General features: G+C 32.9%; 1 protein-coding gene across 4 annotated transcripts in view; it reads right to left on the reverse strand.

Annotated features, from left to right (window-relative positions):
• LOC124354602 overlaps positions 1 to 22209 on the reverse strand; it is a 61083-nt gene that overhangs the window by 7089 nt on the left and 31785 nt on the right. For 2 of the 4 annotated variants that reach the window (XR_006921697.1, XM_046805188.1), the window contains exon 3: positions 13118 to 13258. The exons of the other annotated variants lie outside the window; for them this stretch is intronic. The gene's annotated coding sequence lies outside the window, so the exon portion shown is untranslated. Of the gene's footprint in view, positions 1 to 13117; positions 13259 to 22209 lie in introns of those variants that run through there. 4 annotated transcript variants of the gene reach the window in all.

Below are 22209 nucleotides of genomic sequence, written 5' to 3' on the forward strand. Positions count from 1 at the left end.
GTTTCTAGTCTACACTGGAATTCCAGAATGACGCTCTTTTAGCAGTCCTTTGAAATGTGGCATGAAGAAACAATACAGAATAGGTTGGGAGGCATTGTTTTCCTACAATAATCATAGCTTATATCACAGATGCTAGGAAACATATCGTTGCTCATACTAATGGTCCGAGTGACGTCTCTGTTGAAGGGGATGTGAGATCTGTCCTGGAGCAATGAGACAGGATTGAGTGAGAAGTTTGGAATTAACAAAATAAAAATAAATCTCCTAAGAGATACGAGAAAATTTCCTGTTCTTGTCAGGGTCCCAGATGACGCTCTACTAGGAGCCCTACGACAAATTACAAAGAGCAATAAACGAAATAGGCTGTAGAGATATATTTTTCCCCCCAATTTCCTATGATCATCACTTATCCTCACGTAAGCTAGAAACCATTTCGTTGTCGTGCTCGCGTTTCGAGTAAATGTTCATACTGGAGTCAACTTGGAATCCTTCCTTGAGCAGTTAAATGGAAGAGAGACAGGAAATTAAAGTGTTAAAACAAACCTAGTTTACTCGACAGATACAAAGGGAAATCTGTTTCTTTACATCAGAATTCTTCTAGGAAGACTTATGATCATGACAAAACCAACTAAACAGGATGACTTATTGATATGCAATTTTATAGCAATGACGATCACCTACCTCCGGGATTCAAACAAAAGATTTTGGTATTAGCGTTCCAAGAAGCCCAGTGTGAGGTATTCTGAGGCCATGACACTTCAGTTGGAGTTAATGTGGAATATATTTTATAGAGCTGCGGGACAGGATGGAATGCTGAGACTGCGATTTCTCCAAATGACCGCAAACCTCAGACAGGTTCCTTCATTTTGAGGTTTTTGGAGTAGTTTTATTTTAATTGTAATAATAATGTACAATTTTATTTGTTTCTGTCATAATACATTAAAAACATATGTTTGTATATTTTGAATTTTACTAAAATTGTAAACTCGCTAGCTATTGCACGCACTTTTTTCTGCAATGTAAAAGGGATATTACATTCTGATTTAAAATGGCACTCAAGCTAAGATAAATAATCTGGTGGACATAGGGAGATATTCGCATCTCCATATTCACTTTAGAATAATAGGCTACGTAAGTGTATTGTGTGGTGTCGGACGGATACTGGAACCAAAATATAATTTTGTTAGCAGACGAGCGATTATGATTTTGGTTATAGATTCCAAATATATTAGCAGAACGAATATTCATATCAGCAGAAATATTCAGTTAACAACTATAGCTGATATATGGACCGAAGTAAGTATAGACTCACTTTAACTGTGCGTTGTAGAACGAATCTGAAAGGGGAGAGACCACACCAGTAATTATATGCAAGAAAATTGTAACGTGCTAGGGCGTTGAAATATTGTAGAGATTATGTTCGCGATGACAGGAGTAGTATGCGGTGAGACAACTCGACAGGAGGAACGGTGAGACGACAGAGGGAACGGGGACGTGGGCAGAACGAGGGTGGACATGACTTTCTGACTCACATGACTGACATCTGGAAAGGCCTTGCTCTCACTTATCAACTATTTTTAGTGAATTTTCGCAAGGTTTCTTTACTGTATATTTTTCACTAGTGTAATAGGCTCTATAAATAGTGCAGCTGAGATTTGCTTTGGCAGATTTTCAGATTCACTTGCCCAAAACCAACATTTTCTAAGCGAAAGACTAAACCAAACTTTTTAATTAGGCATTACTCAAATATTTATAACTATCTGTGAAATGTGCTTTCTACAACGTAAATAAACTCACGTCGAAAAAAGATTAGACCATACAACATGTGGTTTATATCTCTGTGCAAAGTATCTAAATGTAGTTAGGTTATTAATGGTAAGCAAATTTCCAAAATTGTATCACTTGATTGGACAAATTTTGCAATCCTTTGTTTGATATGTAGGCTTATATCAACGTAAAGTGTATATAGGTGAGCAGTGACTTTTAAAATACAAAAAACCAACTACTAACTACTAAACCAACTACTTTTTTGTAAAAAAATAATTATAGTGTATTAATTTTATACATCATTGTATTTTATTATGGCGTTTCTTTGGATTAAAAAAAATGCTTATACAAATAGGTTATCTGTTTAAAGCATATGCTATATTCTAGCGTTTTTAAGATGCTACTATGAACTTGTAACATTGATCTGTAACAAGATCTGGAGGTTTTTAACCATATAATAATATAATATTCACACTATAGTCATTAACTTCAATGAATTGGATTTTTGGATACCAAATGCTTAACAACACATCAATTACGACAAACAGTATTATATCCTGGATAAGTGTTACTGTTAGAAAATAAAACACAAAACTATGAAGAAACATGTAATATCTAAAATACAATAAATCATACATAACGAAAGGAATGCTCAAATGATTTACGTGTTGACAGATGTGTAAGCGAGATTTTAGCAACGGTCAGGTGCTATAAATAGTTTAAACTCTCACCGATGATTCACTCTCCTCTCTGCCGGGATTCTCATCTTGTCTACGTAAACGTCTCGATGGCGCTTTACATTCTAGTTTAACCCTCGAACTGGAAGTAATTTTTCCACAGATGGCAGGCCAACATTAGAATTTTTTGTACCCGTACTTTAAACATTTTGTAAAAATACATGTCTACTATATGTGTAGTACATTATTGTGTTCAGGAAATGTGGAAATTTATGGTATAAAACCGTTATTTATAAACAACAAAAAATAGACCATAGTAATTTTAAGTGGTGGAACTGCCCCTGGTAAAGTGTTATAACATTATAAATATTAGAATCTGAAAAAGCTAATATATATATATATATATATATATATATATATATATATATATATATATATATATATATATATATATATATATATCAGCAGAAATATTCAGTTAACAACGATAGCTGATATATGGACCGAAATAATCTCAACTTTTCACTATGGTTACGTGCACATAAAATATGGTTACGTGTTTCAATAAATGCCGTTTTTTAAAGAGATAGTGCATCATTAGCATTTAATTCAATCGCTCCAATGGATGTCAGTGTTCATTTGTTGTATATATATTTGCCTAAGATATATATAAAATCTTTGGGCTTTACAACTACTAGAAAGGGGATGTATATTAAGACGAAATAATGTTACGATAATGTAAATAATGAGGGAATTATGATTAGGGGATTAGAATAATTAATTTAGGGACTAAAAGATATTTAGTGATGAGAAATAATTTGTGACGGATGAAGGTATAGTTAACTTCGGCAGTCAGGGCAGATTATGTGTTCTATTAACAAGTAGGGTTATCGTATTCACTATAGGGAATTGTTTTCAATAGAGTTTTGATGAGTTTGTTATAAATAAATTAAAAATTTCAATTATAATAATGTAGAGCACTAGTTTTGAAGTTTAGAAAATGTTTAACTAGTTATGTGTTCCAGATAAGATGTCAATTATTGAAATTAAAGTCGGTGGAAAGTTCATTTTTTTATAATGAATAAATCAAACGATACGTACCATAGAAAACTAAATTAACATTCAAATTGAATCTTAGTCTTATAAATTATAACAGGTTGGTGGTAAGTTAGTGTTGAAATTTAGAAAATATTAAAATTTTAAATTTCATTGTGGAATAGTCTATATAATAATAGAAAGGTCTCCTAATTCAAAGTCTCTCCGACAATATAGTTAGTTTTCAAGTGTTAAAATGGTATAAAAATAAGAGGTAACTGTTATTGATTACAAGTTTGAACTGTATTGTTTAAAACACAAGATGAGGATTTTAAATTGACACAGTGTTCATAATAGAGTGTGTATATATATATATATATATATATATATATATATATATATATATATATATATATATACATATATTGTAAAAGCCACAAATAGTGCATGAAAGACCAAACTTGTTACTATTATTACGATTATTATTTTTTAAATTTATAACACTAAATGTTTCAAAAATATACCAACATGTAGAGAATTATAGGCACTACAAACCAATAATTAAAGTAATAACCAATTTCTATTTCTTTATTTTTGAAAAGTGATGGACCGTAGCCTACCTAAATTTGTTACTATGGATTATTTTTTTATGATAAAAAGATATAATTTTAAAACTAAATATTTCCAAAATATACAAATATTTAGCATGTTACAGCCTAAAACCAAGCTATAACAAGCTATAAACCAATATTATAAATCATACCCATGATATATAATTAATTTTCAAAATTCCAAATAAAGACGTTCTTTCTGGAAAGATTTATTACGTCACTGACATCACTGTTGCCAAAACAGCAAAACAAATTCCATCATTGATATCAGCAATTCTTTCTGTTTGAAAAGGTATAGTAGATACCAATTCAAAGAGAGATAATTGCTAATTTCAATGGTGAGCTAGTGGAGGTAGTGTTGATTTATGTATTATTTGGACTGACAAAACACTTGTGTGTCAGATCTACATTATAATGTTGATTGCCAGTTCGAGGGTTAAAGAAGGACTTTGAATTAAATTAGATTCAAAATTTTACTTACGAATTCCTAAAGAAAATAACCGACTCTAGATCCCTCAGTTTCCTTGTCCTAGAAGATAAAAAGTGACACACTTTACCCTTTAAACGTATTTATTTATGACATAACCCTATAGAATAAGGAAACTTTGTTTTTAATACATAACTATAGGCTACACATAATAAAGAGGACTCCGTGTTGCAGTCATTGAGACCCCCACAGCTAAAAGATTCAAAACTATTGACAAGGTTCAAATAAAAATCATCGAATTTCCAATGGATACTCCTGTTCTTTTATTAAAAAAGCTTTGAAGCTAATAAGATTCGTTGACATATAATATAAACATTATACATACAGCCATTTCAGTCATATTAGCAGTTCAATCACAGAAAATATAAAACACGAAAACTCACTGGACCACAGCTTGCAGCGCGATTCTACATCTAGGAATGTTACCACTGGCAGGACATGTGCATCACTAGCGAATTGTGTTGAATGGCCCTAATTTTTAATTTCAATTAAGCTTTTAAGCTTAGATTTTCTTTGGTTTCTAAACCATAACACGAGTTGTTATTTTTTAAATTACAGAAACGTCTCATCCAGTATCTATGTCTTTATTGTAAAAATACGCTTGTTATTGTATGGTGCTAGTATCTAAGGGGCTTGGGACGACCTACGACAAGTGCGAGGATGATGACTAGACTTCATGACACCCTCAACAAGTGGAAGAAGATGACCACCATGGTTGCAAGGAGTACGCGTGTCAGCTAGTGTGTCCGCTTATCCCATCTGTGGGATATCCTGATGGTTTTTGTCTGTTTGTTTCCAATATGTATAATGTATAAAACCAATACTATAGTCTAAATGTATAGTATAATTTATAGAATAGTTTTTAGTTTTAAATATTGACCATAAATTAGCCTTTCAGTACTCAATTAATTTAATAACTTGTATTAACTAACATCTTCACCGCGGCTCTATACCGAGTGAGGTCGGCTACTCTCATTCAGGTGCTGCGCCGCGCCGGAAGGCGTATATTACATTCAGTGTGCTAACTATTGTACAATAATTGTCTAGCTATAATACATGTAGTTAGAGTGGAAAACTGTGGCATTTACATAATCTTATTAGTTACAGCTCAGTACAGCTTCATAAAATACCGTAAGTCTTCATTATTAGGTAGATTTTTTATACAAAACAGCCTATTCCAATTGTCCTCATGGTTGACCATTCCGGAAATATCTGCATAATTTCACCGAACATGACTACTACCCAGAGCCCAAAACGTACCAAGCCCAACTCTGAATTTTATAAATATCTCAACTAAGTTTGTTGGGCAGCTTGGTACGCCATTTCGTTTCTGTATGCTGGCCTTTAAATTTTAAAATTAATCAGAAAAACAAAAAGTTGGAACTCTTATAACATTTATATACTTTATGGAGTTGAACTTAACATTCGTATCCCAAATATAATATAAACATCCTCTTTATTAACCTAATTTCATTAGCTTATGAAAGTTCATCTTATTGACAAATAATCATTGATATTTTACTTAAACCTGTTGCTGAATAATGTGATTTTACAGATAATGTTTGACTGGTAAGTATTGTTCATTTACAATAGAAAGTAGAGTTAGTATAAGGGTGTAATTACTTAGCTCTAACGCAAGGAACATCAGTTACAGTGAGTCACGGTAACAAACTGTGCCTAATACACTCGATCAATCGGCAACAGACGTAAACGCGCCGGAGAGAGTGTTTTAGGGGAGAATAAATAAATAAACACGAGGCTGCAGGTTGAACTGTAAATGTTTGGGTGAAACAGCACACTGGGAACAGCAACGGTCCCAGGCCCGTGCCAACGGAGACTCCACAGATGTCCTCCCAGTCGATTAGTCATGCAACTTGTCACGTGAGCAGGCCGCGTACGTTTCCACACACAAACACAGCTGGGCAGCCGCGGGTTAATCCTGGAGCCGTAAGCCCTGCTGTTTCCCAACCAAGTCGTTTTAGGTTTTATTGCATCACATTTATTTATCTGCATGGTAATAACGTGTGTCATGAACATTAGTTGGTGAGTGGACTGGATGTGCTGAACAGTTTGGTTTACATGATACAAAAATTACAAAATATCAAGATGGTTAAAGCTAGATGTTTTTCAAAAGTACAATTTTGAGGCCAGTTTATTTGTCGTCGTGCACGAATACTTGGCATGACATTTGACAGTCGCAGAGCGTGGAGTTTTATACAAGTATAACCTTACATCTCCGTTATTCGGAAGAGTCGTGACTAGATGTCCCAGAGGCAATAATTTTAACGTGGTCGTAACAAGATAACCATCAGAACTGTAGTTGTGCCAGACCAGTTGGTCCGTCGATCTATACCATCGTAAAATAAAAAGAGGTTGCCATACATAGTATGTGTGAGGCATTAGCAAAATGATATATATATATATATATATATATATATATATATATATTATATATATATATATATATATATATATTCCTGATTATTCATCCGATAATTGCGTCTGAAAATCGCGGGAAACTGCTAATTAATACTGCATTTATTTTGATCTGAAAATCCTTAGTTTCATTTATATGTTTATTTACAGCAGATATGTTGAACATTTTGAAACAGAAATAATTGCTCATGAAATTTGTTTTGCTGTTTTGGTATCAATAACTGTTACATTGTTACAGTGACGTCATAAACTTTTCAGACAATCGTCTTTATCTAGCCATTTTGAAGGGTGCGCCTGAATTAGCACCCCGTGTACATAGCACCCTCTCTCTCCTGGCGTCATTTTGATGTAACGAAAGGGGGTCCTAATTCAGCGCCTTGTCCGTGTCCATGTGCTGATTTAGCACCCCCTTGAAACTGGGGAAATCAGCGCATATACCTCGTTATGTGAACAATAGGCACTCCCTACTGAATAAAACAATAAATATCTAATAAAATATCGATTTGTTAATAGCTATACTTATTGTATTGTTATGATATTATATTAATAGTTTAAAGACAAATAATTAATTACCTACTACAAAAATACTATGTATCGAATATACCTACGTGAAAAACTAGGCTCTAGGCATTCAAATACAACTTTAATTCACTGTAACATTAATTTGAAACCATAGTACAAACCATGCAGAGGGATTGATATTGCTAAAAATCCGGCATGTTTAATAAATATACATGTTCAGAGATTATATCAACATATTAACTACTTCAAAAACAATTTGTTTTGGATTTTGCGAAGACCAATAAAACTCGGGAAAATTTTGTACTGTGAAATTTGTAAATATGAACCGTGATTTGTCACAGCAAACGTGCACTAAATGAGTTATTTATGTTTCAATTTAAATAATTTTTGTATATTTGTGATAAATCCACCATAAAATGTATTCTTGTAAATCTGCTGGAATGTTTTAGACATTAAAAGTCAAACCGTTTTAATTGGTGGTACACAAATATTTGACCTAAATTAGGTAGGATTTACTTTATTAGTTTTAAGATATTATTTTTTTTATAATAACAAATACAGACAGAGATATAGGAAACTAAATACCGGAGAACCATTTTCATATGGTGAAATGTGTTTGCCTAGACCTAAACAGTAGCAAGATATACCCTTGTTCTATGCATAAAATGATTATCTAGTTTACAATCCAGTTTTAAAAATTACAGCGAGTTGAAAATAAGAGGGTAAAATTTAAATTTTGCTAAAGTTTTGGGTTAATCATTATACTTTCCTATATTATTAGCCCTAAAATATGAGTGCACCTAAGTTGAAGTATAATTCTAAATCGATCTCAGTAATTACACCCTTATACTAACTCTACTTTCTATTGTAAATGAACAATACTTACCAGTCAAACATTATCTGTAAAATCGCATTAATCAGCAACAGGTTTAAGTAAAATATCAATGATTATTTGTCGATAAGATGAACTTTCATAAGCTAATGAAATTAGGTTAATAAAGAGGATGTTTATATTATATTTGGGATACGAATGTTAAGTTCAACTCCATAAGTATATAAATGTTATAAGAATTCCAACTTTTTGTTTTTCTGATTAATTTTAAAATTTAAAGGACAGCATACAGAAACGAAATGGCGTACGAAGCTGCCCAACAAACTTAGTTGAGATATTTATAAAATTCAGAGTTGGGCTTGGTACGTTTTGGGCTCTGGGTAGTCATGTTCGGTGAAATTGTGCAGATATTTCCGGAATGGTCAACCATGAGGACAATTGGAATAGGCTGTTTTGTATAAAAAAATCTACCTAATAATGAAGACTTACGGCATTTTATGAAGCTGTACTGAGCTGTAATGTTTGTCCATACATCATAACTGTGTACTAGTTTGTTTTTCTCTTTACTCATGTAAAAGTATGCAACATCTTAGAGAGTATAATATTCCACCCCTCGACCATGAAAACTCAAACAATTATTCGATTTCTGCCTGCATTTCATCAAATAAATTCATTGTACATAATAAGTTCTGTATTAATATAGGAATAACAACTGAACAAAATTAAACATAGCTAAAATTAAAATTCATACAGTTAACTTAACATCGATATTTACTGATTTACATCGATACTCGATATTTTCAGGTTTATCCTACTCTGTATATTTTATAATTTGTTGCCAAACGAATATAACAAGCAATGATGTTAAGAAAAAAAATTTAAGTGTACATGCGCAGTTTCAAGGCTTTTATATATTTACTATCTAACCCGCGCCTTCGCAAGCAATTCTCTTTAGAATAACTGGTACGTCATAGACATCTTTATATATGTTCTAAATGGTATACCACTTATAAAATAAATTATGGCCTTTGGAAGATATTTCCATTCTAATTACAATGCAAAATTCCATGACTTTTTTGAACTGATGTTCTAATCTAATTAACAATCACGATTCCTTCATTTTTCTATAGTACTGTAGATAATAAAATACTCATGATCCACATTTGAAAATTGGGTCACTCATTGTAAAAGGAGCTACAGACACACGTAGGGAAGATTTTTTGACCAGTTATTGTTGATAATATGTAATATAAAAGTCCCAATATGAACTCTATGCACAACATGCTCATAATATAACACTAATTATCATCGATACTGTTGGAAAAAATATACTATATAATCGAGGGTATAATCCTTTATCAGAGGAATAAATCTGCTACAGGTATAATTGTCAGAACTCGACAAAATATTTTTATTATTTTATTAATATACTCCACCCTAAGCTACCAATGTCTCAGCTATCAGTTTTTGACCACAGGATTAAGTTCATAAACTAATAATACATCTTCAAGTTGACAGCCTCATGTGAAATCTACCTTTCTTCCGACTGAGCCGGAATTGATATTTTGTATTTAATGTTTCTACTCCCCCCCCTTCTGAGGAATAGTTAGTCATGACTAAAGAGGAAATTTTACACGAAAGCAATAGTAATATGAGTACTTATGGGCGTAACCTTGATATACTTTTGTATCATTCTATGGATTTTTTTGGAGTGTTGAGTCAATGGTGGTGTTCCATTGTGCAGATTATCCACGCTACGCGTAATATTGCATATGACCTTTAAATTTTTTGAATGACGATCTAGCCTTTTACTGCAAATAGTTACGAGTAATTAATTATCAAGGGCGGATGTACTGAAGATAATCTCTGTTTGTAATAAATTACAATTAAAACAACTATAATTTCAATGCTTTTTTGATACAATAAAAACAAATTTTTAAATGTAATTGTTAAATTAAATATAAAATATTACATTTATGTTTCAGTACATATTTAAATGTCAATTGAATAATATAAGAACATAGTTTTAATCGTACATAAAATATTTGCCGAGTACAAAAATATATGGCATCAAACATTTAATTTTTGACGCAGAGGTGTGTATCCCTTCGAAGGTTTTGGTCCATCCGTAAAATTCCGCAAGAAAAAATTAGGTATTTCCCGCCACTTTTCAAAAATAACAGATTTATAAATTTGTTATTCATTTATGTATTATTTTATAGTGCATTGCCTTCTCAGGAATCGGAAATCCCTTTACGAGATAGGTGAGGGAGATTGGCATGACATCAAGAGCCTGCAATCCACTACACGAGAGCTTCCACTAATGTATCCATCCATCTCTTCGGCGAGGGCACTTACAACTTTGATCTCTTGTAAACAGCATATCTCCGCTCGGAATATAGACGCACAATCTGTGTCAGTTTACCTTGCAGATTCCTCAAGAACAGATGTCCCGCAACAGCGTAATGGTCTTTGCCACTTGCTAGATAGCATCTTCTGTTGTCTTCACTATGGATGTTTTGTTTACAAATTTAATAATCGCTAAAGTTACTAAAAAAATAATTTTAGTTAAAAATAAAGTAAGCATCTCACAAACATACAGTTTACAGTAATTATTTGGATACAATAAAAAAACTATTTTGTTTAATAAGCTTTTAGTTTATTTTTCGAATCAGTTCTAAGCGATCAAAAAGCTGATATCCTTGACATAGTTATTCAAGACACATAAGTTTTCGTATAAAAGTTATATTTGTCCCACATACCACAATGGTCTAAGGAATCTGATATCTCTGACGTATTAGATTGGCATGACATACAAAGGAATGGTCATTTTATAATCTGCCTAACAAGTGCTCGTATATTTTTGTTAGCATTGGCATTCATTCTAAAATCACATCCAAGGGTGACATATATACAATTTTAAATCTCATATTAGTTTAATTCTTTCCACAGGTATAAGATTGTTATTTTATCTCCGATATAAAAATATGGTCTAAAATTGTTTGAATTAATTTGAGAATATATGAAGCAATAATATTACATTATAAAGGCCAAAATCTTTACACCCAGATTACTAATTTTAAGAAAGAACAAGTTAAAAATTCGTATTAAAGTTCCGTAATGTAGTTTATATGAATAGCAACAAGTGAAAATAAAAATTAATGCAGGTTATTAATGAATGCTATTCAAAAGGCCATTTTTAATTAACCAGCCCAATATGGGGAATCTGGAAAGTCGTATGTCTTAACTATTAAGCAAACATTTACGCAAACATTCCTCCTTCTTCATGAGCAGCAACTCTTAAGGGAACCGTGTAACCAAAAAATCGAAAAATTGTCAATTTTCAGGTTATAATTTAAAATAATTCTACTCTTTTTACTGTTTAAAATGATGTATAAATTATAAAAATATGATAAGTATAAATGCTTAAAAAAATTTTTTTGAAGTTTGCTATACACGATAAACCAAGCCATGGGCTGTGTCCTAAAGGAGAATCATCATGGTGTAAATATCAGCAAAGTAAAGAAAAATATGACCATACTTCACATTTTCATCTGCCTGAAGCTATCATGGAGGTTGTAAAGCCTATATACAAGGATCTAGCTGCACCTGATTCACTAAAAAAATGTTTGCATGGAAAAAGCCAGAACCCCAATGAATCCTTCAACAATGTAGTATGGAACCGAATTCCGAAGAATACATTTGTTCAACTAAAAACACTTCAACTGGGAGCTTATGATGCAGTTAGTGCCTTCAACAAAGGAAACATCAGCAAGTGCTTGGTTCTGAATAATTTGGGCCTTCAAGTTGGAAAACACTCTGCAAAAGTATTCAAAACCTTTGATGACCAGCGCATATGCAGAGCGGATCGACTAAATGCAGAAATTAAAAAAAGCCAGACAGTCAAAACAACTATCTAAAAAGAAACTGGTGGAGTTGTATGCTGAGGAAGAGGGGCCAGACCAAACACCATCTGCATCTGGATCGTATTAAATAAATAGGCAATGTCAAAAATTCTCTTTGTTTTCTTTATTTTGCGTTTTCCGAAAGTTTACTTTTTTATCATGTATGTACCTTTTTCTCAGCAACCATACAAGATATCAAGATACAGTTTTTTTGTTATGTTTGTCTTATAGCCTTCTACATTTTTATAACTTTTGGTTGTTGTAAATTATACCTAAGCATTTTTTACAAAATTAAAACCTATTTTTTTTAATAATTTTGTTTACACTTACAAAAAAATTAACAAAACTCCTACTATGAACCAATTATTACAAAAAGTTATAAATGTGTACAAAAAGGTGTATAGTACATAGGGTAAAAATTTCAAGCAAACATTTTTTATAGTTTTTGAGAAAAAGGTACATAAAGTTGGCAAAATTAACATGGGAAGGATAGAGGTTACGTGGTCCCCTTAATCATCACTCTAGGAATTGAAAATCCTTAAGCATTATACATATAATGGAATACACAACAAGAAAAAGCCCATAAATCAAATGTGAGTGGGGTTATAGACAGAACTAAATTGACAGAAATGACCAAACAAAATACAAAAACAACAAAATCTCGTTTATTGAACGAAGACACCTAAATAATAAAGTATTTTTACTATAACCACTATAACAGTTTGCACAACAAATAGCAAGACCTACAACAACAACCAGCGTGTTACGTGTTACAGGAAGCCGTTAGCAGAAGCGTGTTGTTACGTTATACATTGAAGTACCTATCATCCTTCTCTTCCGTATCTACCATGGAAGGTGAAGTATCACGCTGCCTCGAGCCGGTGTGTCTCTTTCTGGGCCGGACCGCTAACTTGTGTCTGGCAGCAGGGTTGTCCAAGAGAGTCCCAACCTCACCCCCCAGGCATAGCTCGTCATCTAATTCTAGTCTGGAATCCCAATGAGAGTTTTACTGCTGTGCTATACGCACTCGAGGTATGCTATAGTAAGATAAATAAGAACAGAACCAACTACATAAGGTCTGAGCGTCTTTCTCGAATGAGACCATTTCTGGCCATCCATACAGGTGACGATCATTAGGTAGAATACTCGTAGAAGGACATGGTAATCAATGCTGGGTAACTTAGTTATGAGAGTTAACAACATCCATTCCCACCATTGGCGTTTAAATACAACTCTGGGGTATGATTTATTGAGGTTAAGTAGATGGCCTTCAATACAATTTGTTGGTTCCCTCCAAGCTTGGGTCCCCTCCACCAATGTTTTAAAAAGACAATGTTCAAGCTTACGTGACAATATTGTGTTAAAAACATTCGTTTTGCCCTTCACAAAGCAAGGTGGTCGCTGGATCAGCTTTTGTCACGAAACAAGGCTGTTTATTTTATTTTCATTTGACCCCAACACCGGTGAGCATTGAGAAGTAACTCCTGGATTGCTTGTGGAAAGTCTTGCACGCACGGTCACCTGTCTATCATCATCATTCGCATCACACAATTACACTGTGTGCACCTCTCTTACCCAGTGTTGTCCATTGTTTATCAATCTAAAACTGAGTTTACTATTCGGTGGCTATAAGAAGCTTACTTACCAGATTAATTTGTGCCTCCAGTTTAGACCAAATATAAACTTGTACACTCAAGCTCGTAACCGGGTATTAGAGACAAGGAGAAGAGAATTACTACGTACGTACTGTTCTACGCTATAATATAGTGGATAAGTATTACAAACAGAAAATCTTAACATTATTTGTGTAACAAACAAGCCTTGGCGAAGAGAAGGAAACGGAAGTTAACACCCGTAGCTTATGGCCATAAAACAATGGTTGCGCCATTTACAAAAGCATACTGTAATGTGTGTCAGATTTAATGTTCACCCTTGACACACTGTAGACCATTAAGTCAAACGGCTGATTTGGCAGAGATATGAAAGTCGTGTTTCTAAAGTAGGTTGACTCAGCGATACAATGTTGGATGAATCTCCTTTATTTTCTCACTATCACATGTCTTCCAAGAAACTGGTTTTGAGTTAGTTATGTTATTGTAAACACTTAGAAAAATGTCACTGTAATATCGTTCTTTTGATGTGACATATTTGTGATCCTGAGTCACGATGGCTGTCAACCTAAGACTTCTTAATAGTTGTAAGTTGGATTACTGTAAAGATTCTTGATAATATATTGGTTTTAGGCAGACCATGTATACATACTATTGCAATCACCCTCATAGTAGCACTTTAGAACATTTCTGCTTGAACATGAATCCCAGAACCCAAATCCACCCCTCGTTCAAAATGTGTTTTTTATATATCTATATAACGCGGCTTGTGGAAACGATAACTGTTATATTATTAAACCCCAAACATATTTGAAACTTGACACACAAAAATCGATCTTATAAATGTCTCTGCAAAGTTCTTTGGCCCGCTTGGTATGCAATTTCGTTTCAATCTGGTGGCCGTTTAAACTTTTTTAAATTTACTACCCCGTTATTTATAAACCTAAAAAAATAAATAGTGTTCTAGAATCCATTTAAGGTTTTCTAAGCAATCGTTTGGTATTTTTAATGAGTTTCGAGATATTGAGTACATTTAAGTTCCATAAGAACTTTTGTATCAAGAACTGGTGATAAGAATATTGAAAAAAGTTCAAACTGGGTACAACAATTATCCTCTTAAATACTTTTCCAATTTCGTTGGCCAGCTTGGTACGCCATTTCTTTCCATTATGGCGGACCTTTAAACATTTTCAAATTCTCAACTTAGTCTTCATAAAGAGAAAAAACTAAAACACTGTTCTGTAATGCTTATAACATTTTCTAAACTTTTTGTTATAAAAACATTTTTGTATCTAAGTTATAATGGTTTTCAAGATATTAAGTACATGTAAATCCCATAAGAACAAATTAATAATATTTAAGGTGTTATAAAATATACCTACCGCTTTATACTGAGCTGGAAGGGCTATTTCATAATCATGGTGTATACAACCCTATGCAATAAAGTAGTTTATATAAACAAGAAAAAAACATGTTAAAACCCATAACCTTGGGGTCTCAAAAGCCGAGTTGTAAATTTAGGAAACAAACCGCCAAATAGAACAAGCAGAACAAAGGAATTATTTTGCCAAACGTTTTTCAAGAAAAATACAAAGTAATATTATTGAATAATCTAAAATACTATTCACAAACATTCCAGACGCTGCACATTTTAAATATAGAAATGTAATGTAATTACAAATAATATATATATATATATACAATACATATTTTGCTACAATTCGCCATCAAAGTGATACCACTTTAATTGAGAACGAACGACTAGAAAGGAGTATTTAGTAAGAGTTCATCCAAAGTGAGGAAACTTGTTTGGCATCCATATTCTGATGCCCTGTTACTTGTTCTATTCCAGCAGCCAGTTGATTCGTTCTGCTTTGTTGCAAGAATAAATTTTTTAACTACCTACCATCGTGTTCTTTTACTAAATTACTCTTTTATTCCTTTCTTCTTTTGAAATGTGTGCACTAGTTTTCATTTTAAAAGCATTTGTAAAGAACTCAAAATCTATATCAACGTCACAAGTGGTAGTCCAGCTATTGGCAAAGCGACGAACCGTGATTGAGAGGGTATTCGCCGGTTAACCGACGAAAATGAAATATTTGTGTTTAAGTCACGAATGTGGTCAACGCATTTTTAAAACTAAATTAGCCTACATTTAAACATTTCATATTAATAATGTATGAAATTAAACGCTTTAAATTTTCATCTACAAAACACAAAGGTTTTCTAAGACATGGCAAAAAGCAAAAGTTATGTGTAGCTCTACAGAGATTGTCATAATTTGAGCTACTACGACAACAGAATTGATTTACTTTGGAAAATTCCAAACGTAACCAGTCTAATTTACACAATATAAATTTTAGTTTCTGTAGCAGCTCCGACAATGTGTTATATGGTTATAGCTTTACAATAGCTTTTAGTAAGAAATTTGGGGTTTCTGCGTACAGAGAAAAAATTAGATCACTAGAAATAATAAACATACATTATTATTTTTTTAAGCGTAAAATAATGCTAGATGAAGTCATATACAATTAACAAAACGTACCTACTAACTGTTTGTGTTTGTCACCTTATATAACAGTCAACTTTAAAGTTATTTTTTTAGATTGTATGAGTCATATTGACATAATCGTTTATATAGTATTTTAACTTATTTTGTGTTATTGTGAATTTTTAAGTGTTAGGCATTGTACATTGTATTTAATATTATTATCGTGCATTTCTAAAATTCCAAAATAAATATATATGTCATATAATCTGTAAAATTTTACCTGAAACAATCAAATTTCTAGGTCTATCATGTTAAAATTTCACTTTATAAATTAATAAAATATTTTATTGTAAAATATTTCACAATTGTAACAAAATGTGGTTTTTCCCAACCAATCTATTTGAGCGTTAAACTACGCGTATTGTGCGTTTAGTCAATAATAAATCGTGTGTCAATACATCTAGAATCGTGATATAATTTTAACTAAGTATCAGAATCTTTAGTTTTGGAGAGTACGTATATAAGTAAATTAAATGAAATAAAAAACATATTAAGTAAACTTAAATTGAATTTTATTTCTAAAAACTAAATCTACTGAATTGTAAAAACTATTTTATTAAGTGGAACTTTACAGTAATGTCTTTTAGTACATTCCAGAGCATCACATAAATGAATTTCAAGTATTCTTTTAATTACATTTACCTTCTATAAAACAATATACGTGTACAATACTTATTGTACTTTTAAATACCAATGTTTTGTATACTGTATTTAAAGGATGATTTAAATAATAAATATTTACTTCCTACCTAAATTGAACATAAAATACAAAATTTACATCACAGGTTTGATTAAAATTGACAAATGGACAATTTTTTAACTTACCGCACAATAATTAAAGGAGTCTATTTCGATAATATCAAAATCAAAAATCTTGAATTTGTAAACTTAATAATATTGAATTCACAAAAAACACATTGACTGACGAATATTCTGAAAATTTTACATAAATTTTAAACCAAACACATATTTCATTGTAAAACCCGTATACATATTATTTTGTAAGCTAAAACTCAATTACTTACAGAATAGTTCTTGAAATATATTTAAAGTGTCCAAACAATAATATATATATATGTGTGTGTGTGTGTGTGTGTGTGTGTGTGTGTGTGTGTGTGTGTGTGTGTGTGTGTGTGTGTGTGTGTGTGTGTGTGTGTGTGTGTGTGTGTGTGTGTGTGTGTGTGTGTGTGTGTGTGTGTGTGTGTGTGTGTGTGTGTGTGTGTGTGTGTGTGTGTGTGTGTGTGTGTGTGTGTGTGTGTGTGTGTGTGTGTGTGTGTGTGTGTGTGTGTGTTGTGTGTGTGTGTGTGTGTGTGTGTGTGTGTGTGTGTGTGTGTGTGTGTGTGTGTGTGTGTGTGTGTGTGTGTGTGTGTGTGTGTGTGTGTGTGTGTGTGTGTGTGTGTGTGTGTGTGTGTGTGGTGTGTGTGTGTGTGTGTGTGTGTGTGTGTGTGTGTGTGTGTGTGTGTGTGTGTGTGTGTGTGTGTGTGTGTGTGTGTGTGTGTGTGTGTGTGTGTGTGTGTGTGTGTGTGTGTGTGTGTGTGTGTGTGTGTGTGTGTGTGTGTGTGTGTGTGTGTGTGTGTGTGTGTGTGTGTGTGTGTGTGTGTGTGTGTGTGTGTGTGTGTGTGTGTGTGTGTGTGTGTGTGTGTGTGTGTGTGTGTGTGTGTGTGTGTGTGTGTGTGTGTGTGTGTGTGTGTGTGTGTGTGTGTGTGTGTGTGTGTGTGTGTGTGTGTGTGTGTGTGTGTGTGTGTTGTGTGTGTGTGTGTGTGTGTGTGTGTGTGTGTGTGTGTGTGTGTGTGTGTGTGTGTGTGTGTGTGTGTGTGTGTGTGTGTGTGTGTGTGTGGTGTGTGTGTGTGTGTGTGTGTGTGTGTGTGTGTGTGTGTGTGTGTGTGTGTGTGTGTTGTGTGTGTGTGTGTGTGTGTGTGTGTGTGTGTGTGTGTGTGTGTGTGTGTGTGTGTGTGTGTGTGTGTGTGTGTGTGTGTGTGTGTGTGTGTGTGTGTGTGTGCGTGCGTGCGCGCGCGCTGGTTATTTAACTATTCTGTTTTAACCAAACAGATCAGTAATGCAAAATGACAGGCTTGATCAGTGCGTATTGGGAGCAGCACTTTATGGAAGAGAATTATTGTTTGACACGATAAAGAAAGCTATTACTCACTACAAAAATAAACGAATAGTCCATATTACAACAGACGCCCTAAAGCACATATAGTTGTGTACTAGATTTAAAACATCCAAATCACAGTAATTGATCTCTAAATTGTTGGCACTACTGTATATTGACCCTAAACACTTTTAAGATTGGCACAACTGCAAAGGAAAGGTCTGGTTACCGCATCTGATGAGCCAAGTATTGCAGGTCTCCAAAGGCAGGCTGGCAGTAATTTTGTTTCCACCTCTTTCCCATAATGGTCTTCGGCACAAGACCAACATAGGCATGTTTAAACATAAGTAATACGTTAAGCAAGCCCTAAGACGTCCTATTATAATATTTTTATTGATGTACACAAATTGTGTGTACACTGCTCTCATAGGAAGTTGGTGTTAAGACATGTAGTTAATACAAGTCATTTTTAAATTTTCCTGCAAAAATGATTAAGTAATTATTCCAACTAACCACTGTGCTGTTTTATGTAAGCACGTTATAAATAGCTGCAACAGATAATCTTACATAAACACTCATCAGGTCAATTAAATAGCAGTGGTGAAAAAACTCAATATAAATATTACGAACTCCAAAAAATATCCATCAAGTATATTCACCTGGATATTAAAATTCTTCTATGCTTTTCTTAGTAAATCAATTGTTATTCGGGAAAAATAATTTATTCTCCATTGTGAACAGTGAAAGTTAATTGCGAACTTTAAAATGAATGTTTATTTCTGGCTTAATACACCAAAATAAAATGTTTGGAACATCCAAATTGACCCATCAACTGGATCCAGCAGTGCACCCTGTCCAGTGGGGACATTTGAGCTACCAAGACATAAATGCATATTTCGTAATCCTACCTACTTGACAAGAAGTGAATAAGCGATTTATGTTTTTGTTGTGACCAGTCTGGGCATTGGTAATGATATACTGTTGTTTGTAAATAATAAAAATACGATAATTTTGTTTCAGCCAGACGCAATGACGAAAGAGAAGGTTTTCCAGGAATATAAATGATTTAATATCTTTGTTAAACCTTTGTTAACCAATCATAGTAATCACAAAGTTGTGTTAACAGGCAATATAGGGAAGAACTAATTATTTCGAAAACTTAAATAATTGCCAATCTTACTTATCTTACTTCCTTTTTATAAAGAAGCTGCAACATTTCCAACAGAGTTTCCTTCCAAATTCGAATAGATATGATTGAATAATATATCGACTATCTTACGAAAGTTCTTTAAATCAGTGTTTCTGTGACCTAATTTTGCATTTGACTCTTCAGAAATATTAGTCACGTCCCTTAATGATTTATCCATAGTTTGAGATTATTTCGGGCCCCCGCTAACAGTTCCTGGAGAAACAATGGTTACAAATAGTGCCAGTGGCAGTACATTTAATTGACAAAGAATGCCATACATCTACGGCTGTTTGGTCTGGTCTGGTGCTGCTGCCAAGCGCTAACAACCCTCTGCGACTAAGTGAGCTCTTGCCAGTATTCAAAGATAACATCAAGGCCTGTCTCGTCATCTTGGTCTTGGTTGAGGTTAGGATTATGTCTACTTGTACATCCTTCCAATAACAACAAGCACTATCGGCCTATACAACAACTACATGTCTCTTGCTTTTAGCGTATCCTCTTCTATTGTTCTCAGTCTTACTGAAGACGGTTAATATTTAAACGTTTTACAGCCAACTGGTTATTGATCCCATCATGTAACTGCCATTCCAACTTCATCTACAGTTCCAATATATCACGAATATTATTTTGTTGTTAAAGATAGGCACATTACTAAGCCACTTTTGGAGTTTCTTGTGATTTTTCGCATTTTGGTATAGCGTTTTCTAAATACTACAAAGTAGGGAGGACGCATCATATAACTCATTGGTTTAGAAATGAAGTTTCATGCAATTTAAAGTCTACATACTCGTATGAAATCTTTCTGGCATATCTTGGTACATGATACATTCACATTTTTGTTCTTTAAACTGGTTTTCATATAAGTGTTTAAATAATAAAAGTCTATACACCAAGTCACTACACAATTATGTTGTGTGTTGGGACAGTTTGGCTACAAGTGTTAATTTGTCACATGTTTGAATTTCTTATAGGTTTATTGGGTTTGTTTACAAATTGATTTATTCTGCTATTTTTTCGGTGTCATCATGGTTGCCCCTAAGACCAATGTAAAATATTCGGTAATACTCGGCCGAATCCCATAGAGTGACATGTACCATCATCGAACTTGGTGTCTCTCCTATAGAAATGAACTTCATGCACAATTTCAAGTCTATAGGTCAGTTTGTTTTCAAGATATCGTACGGACATACAGAAAGAAATTAAATTTGTCCAGCCCCCACGTTTGATAGGCTTCGCTAAAACTAAGTGAATAAATATATTTATTAAATACTGTTATTGCGCTATGGAATTCAATACAAATCCATTTCTTGAATTTTTTATTTCTAGAGTAAATAAATAAAATTAATTAATTTCAAACGTTGATTTATTTTGGATGGAAATCACGTGCTTCAACTGTAAGACAAAGCTACTAGTTAGCATTAATAGTGTAATACTTCTTAGGCTGATTGTTTATAGTTAACTTGCATGTTTCAGTAATTTTAAAACTATTGAGATGCTGGGTGATTATGTAATGTTATTTTTAGAAATATAAAAAACCGAGAATATAAATTTTAAACTTATGTCCACCCAAAGTCAGTATCTATAACAAATTCTGTATCGAACTCTAATTCATTCTGTATAAAATATGATCTATTTCCGAAAGTTAAAAATTGTTTTTATTATCAGTTAAAATACTATGTCTATCATTTAAGATTTCCGGTTGATTAAATCTTCAGATATTTCATCCTCGCTGCCATTTTCAGTGTTAACATCAAAACACTGTTAAATCAAATTTTTGCTCTTCACAGCGTGATCAATGTTTAAAGATTTTAATTATTTTGAAAAGTGTTTGGCGCGTTGTGAATCTCAAAAACTTGACGATAGTCAATGACACCGACCGCATAAGCCAAGAAGTAACAAACAGTACTGTGTTTCAATTGATTTTAACAACGTAATAAGGAGCACCCAAAATACCTTTCTGAATGCTAAGTGTTCTATAGAAGTGAAAATATGTTTTGAATAATATTTTAACATTCTTTTTTACAAACAATTGTTTACAATTTTTACAAACAAGTGTTTTGAATAATATTTTTACATTCTTAACTGTAAATTATTTACCAACTAATTCAAATTCACTAAAAAAATTATTGCCACTGTTTACAATAAAACATACTCTACACAATAAAGACTTAATGTTAGCATTTATATTTGCTGTTTTAAAATGTGGTTGATATTTTTTACAATTACTTGTTAACCGTAATATTTCAGTAATATATATGAAACATTTTACATTATCTTACAATGTAAATTAAACAATTTTACACGTCGCCGCGTCGCATACTTTGAGAAAGTTAATGTGAACAACTTTTAAAATCCATCTAAACAAATTAATGATTCGGCTTTATTGAATAAACACTAAAATGATAACATTATTTTACTTAGTTTGAAAATGATATAAAGATAACGTTCAGAAAGTTTCGAGTATTAATTCCTCCTAAAATACCTCACCGACA

Source organism: Homalodisca vitripennis, chromosome 2, assembly GCF_021130785.1.
Source record: "Homalodisca vitripennis isolate AUS2020 chromosome 2, UT_GWSS_2.1, whole genome shotgun sequence".
Lineage (NCBI taxonomy): Eukaryota > Metazoa > Arthropoda > Insecta > Hemiptera > Cicadellidae > Homalodisca > Homalodisca vitripennis.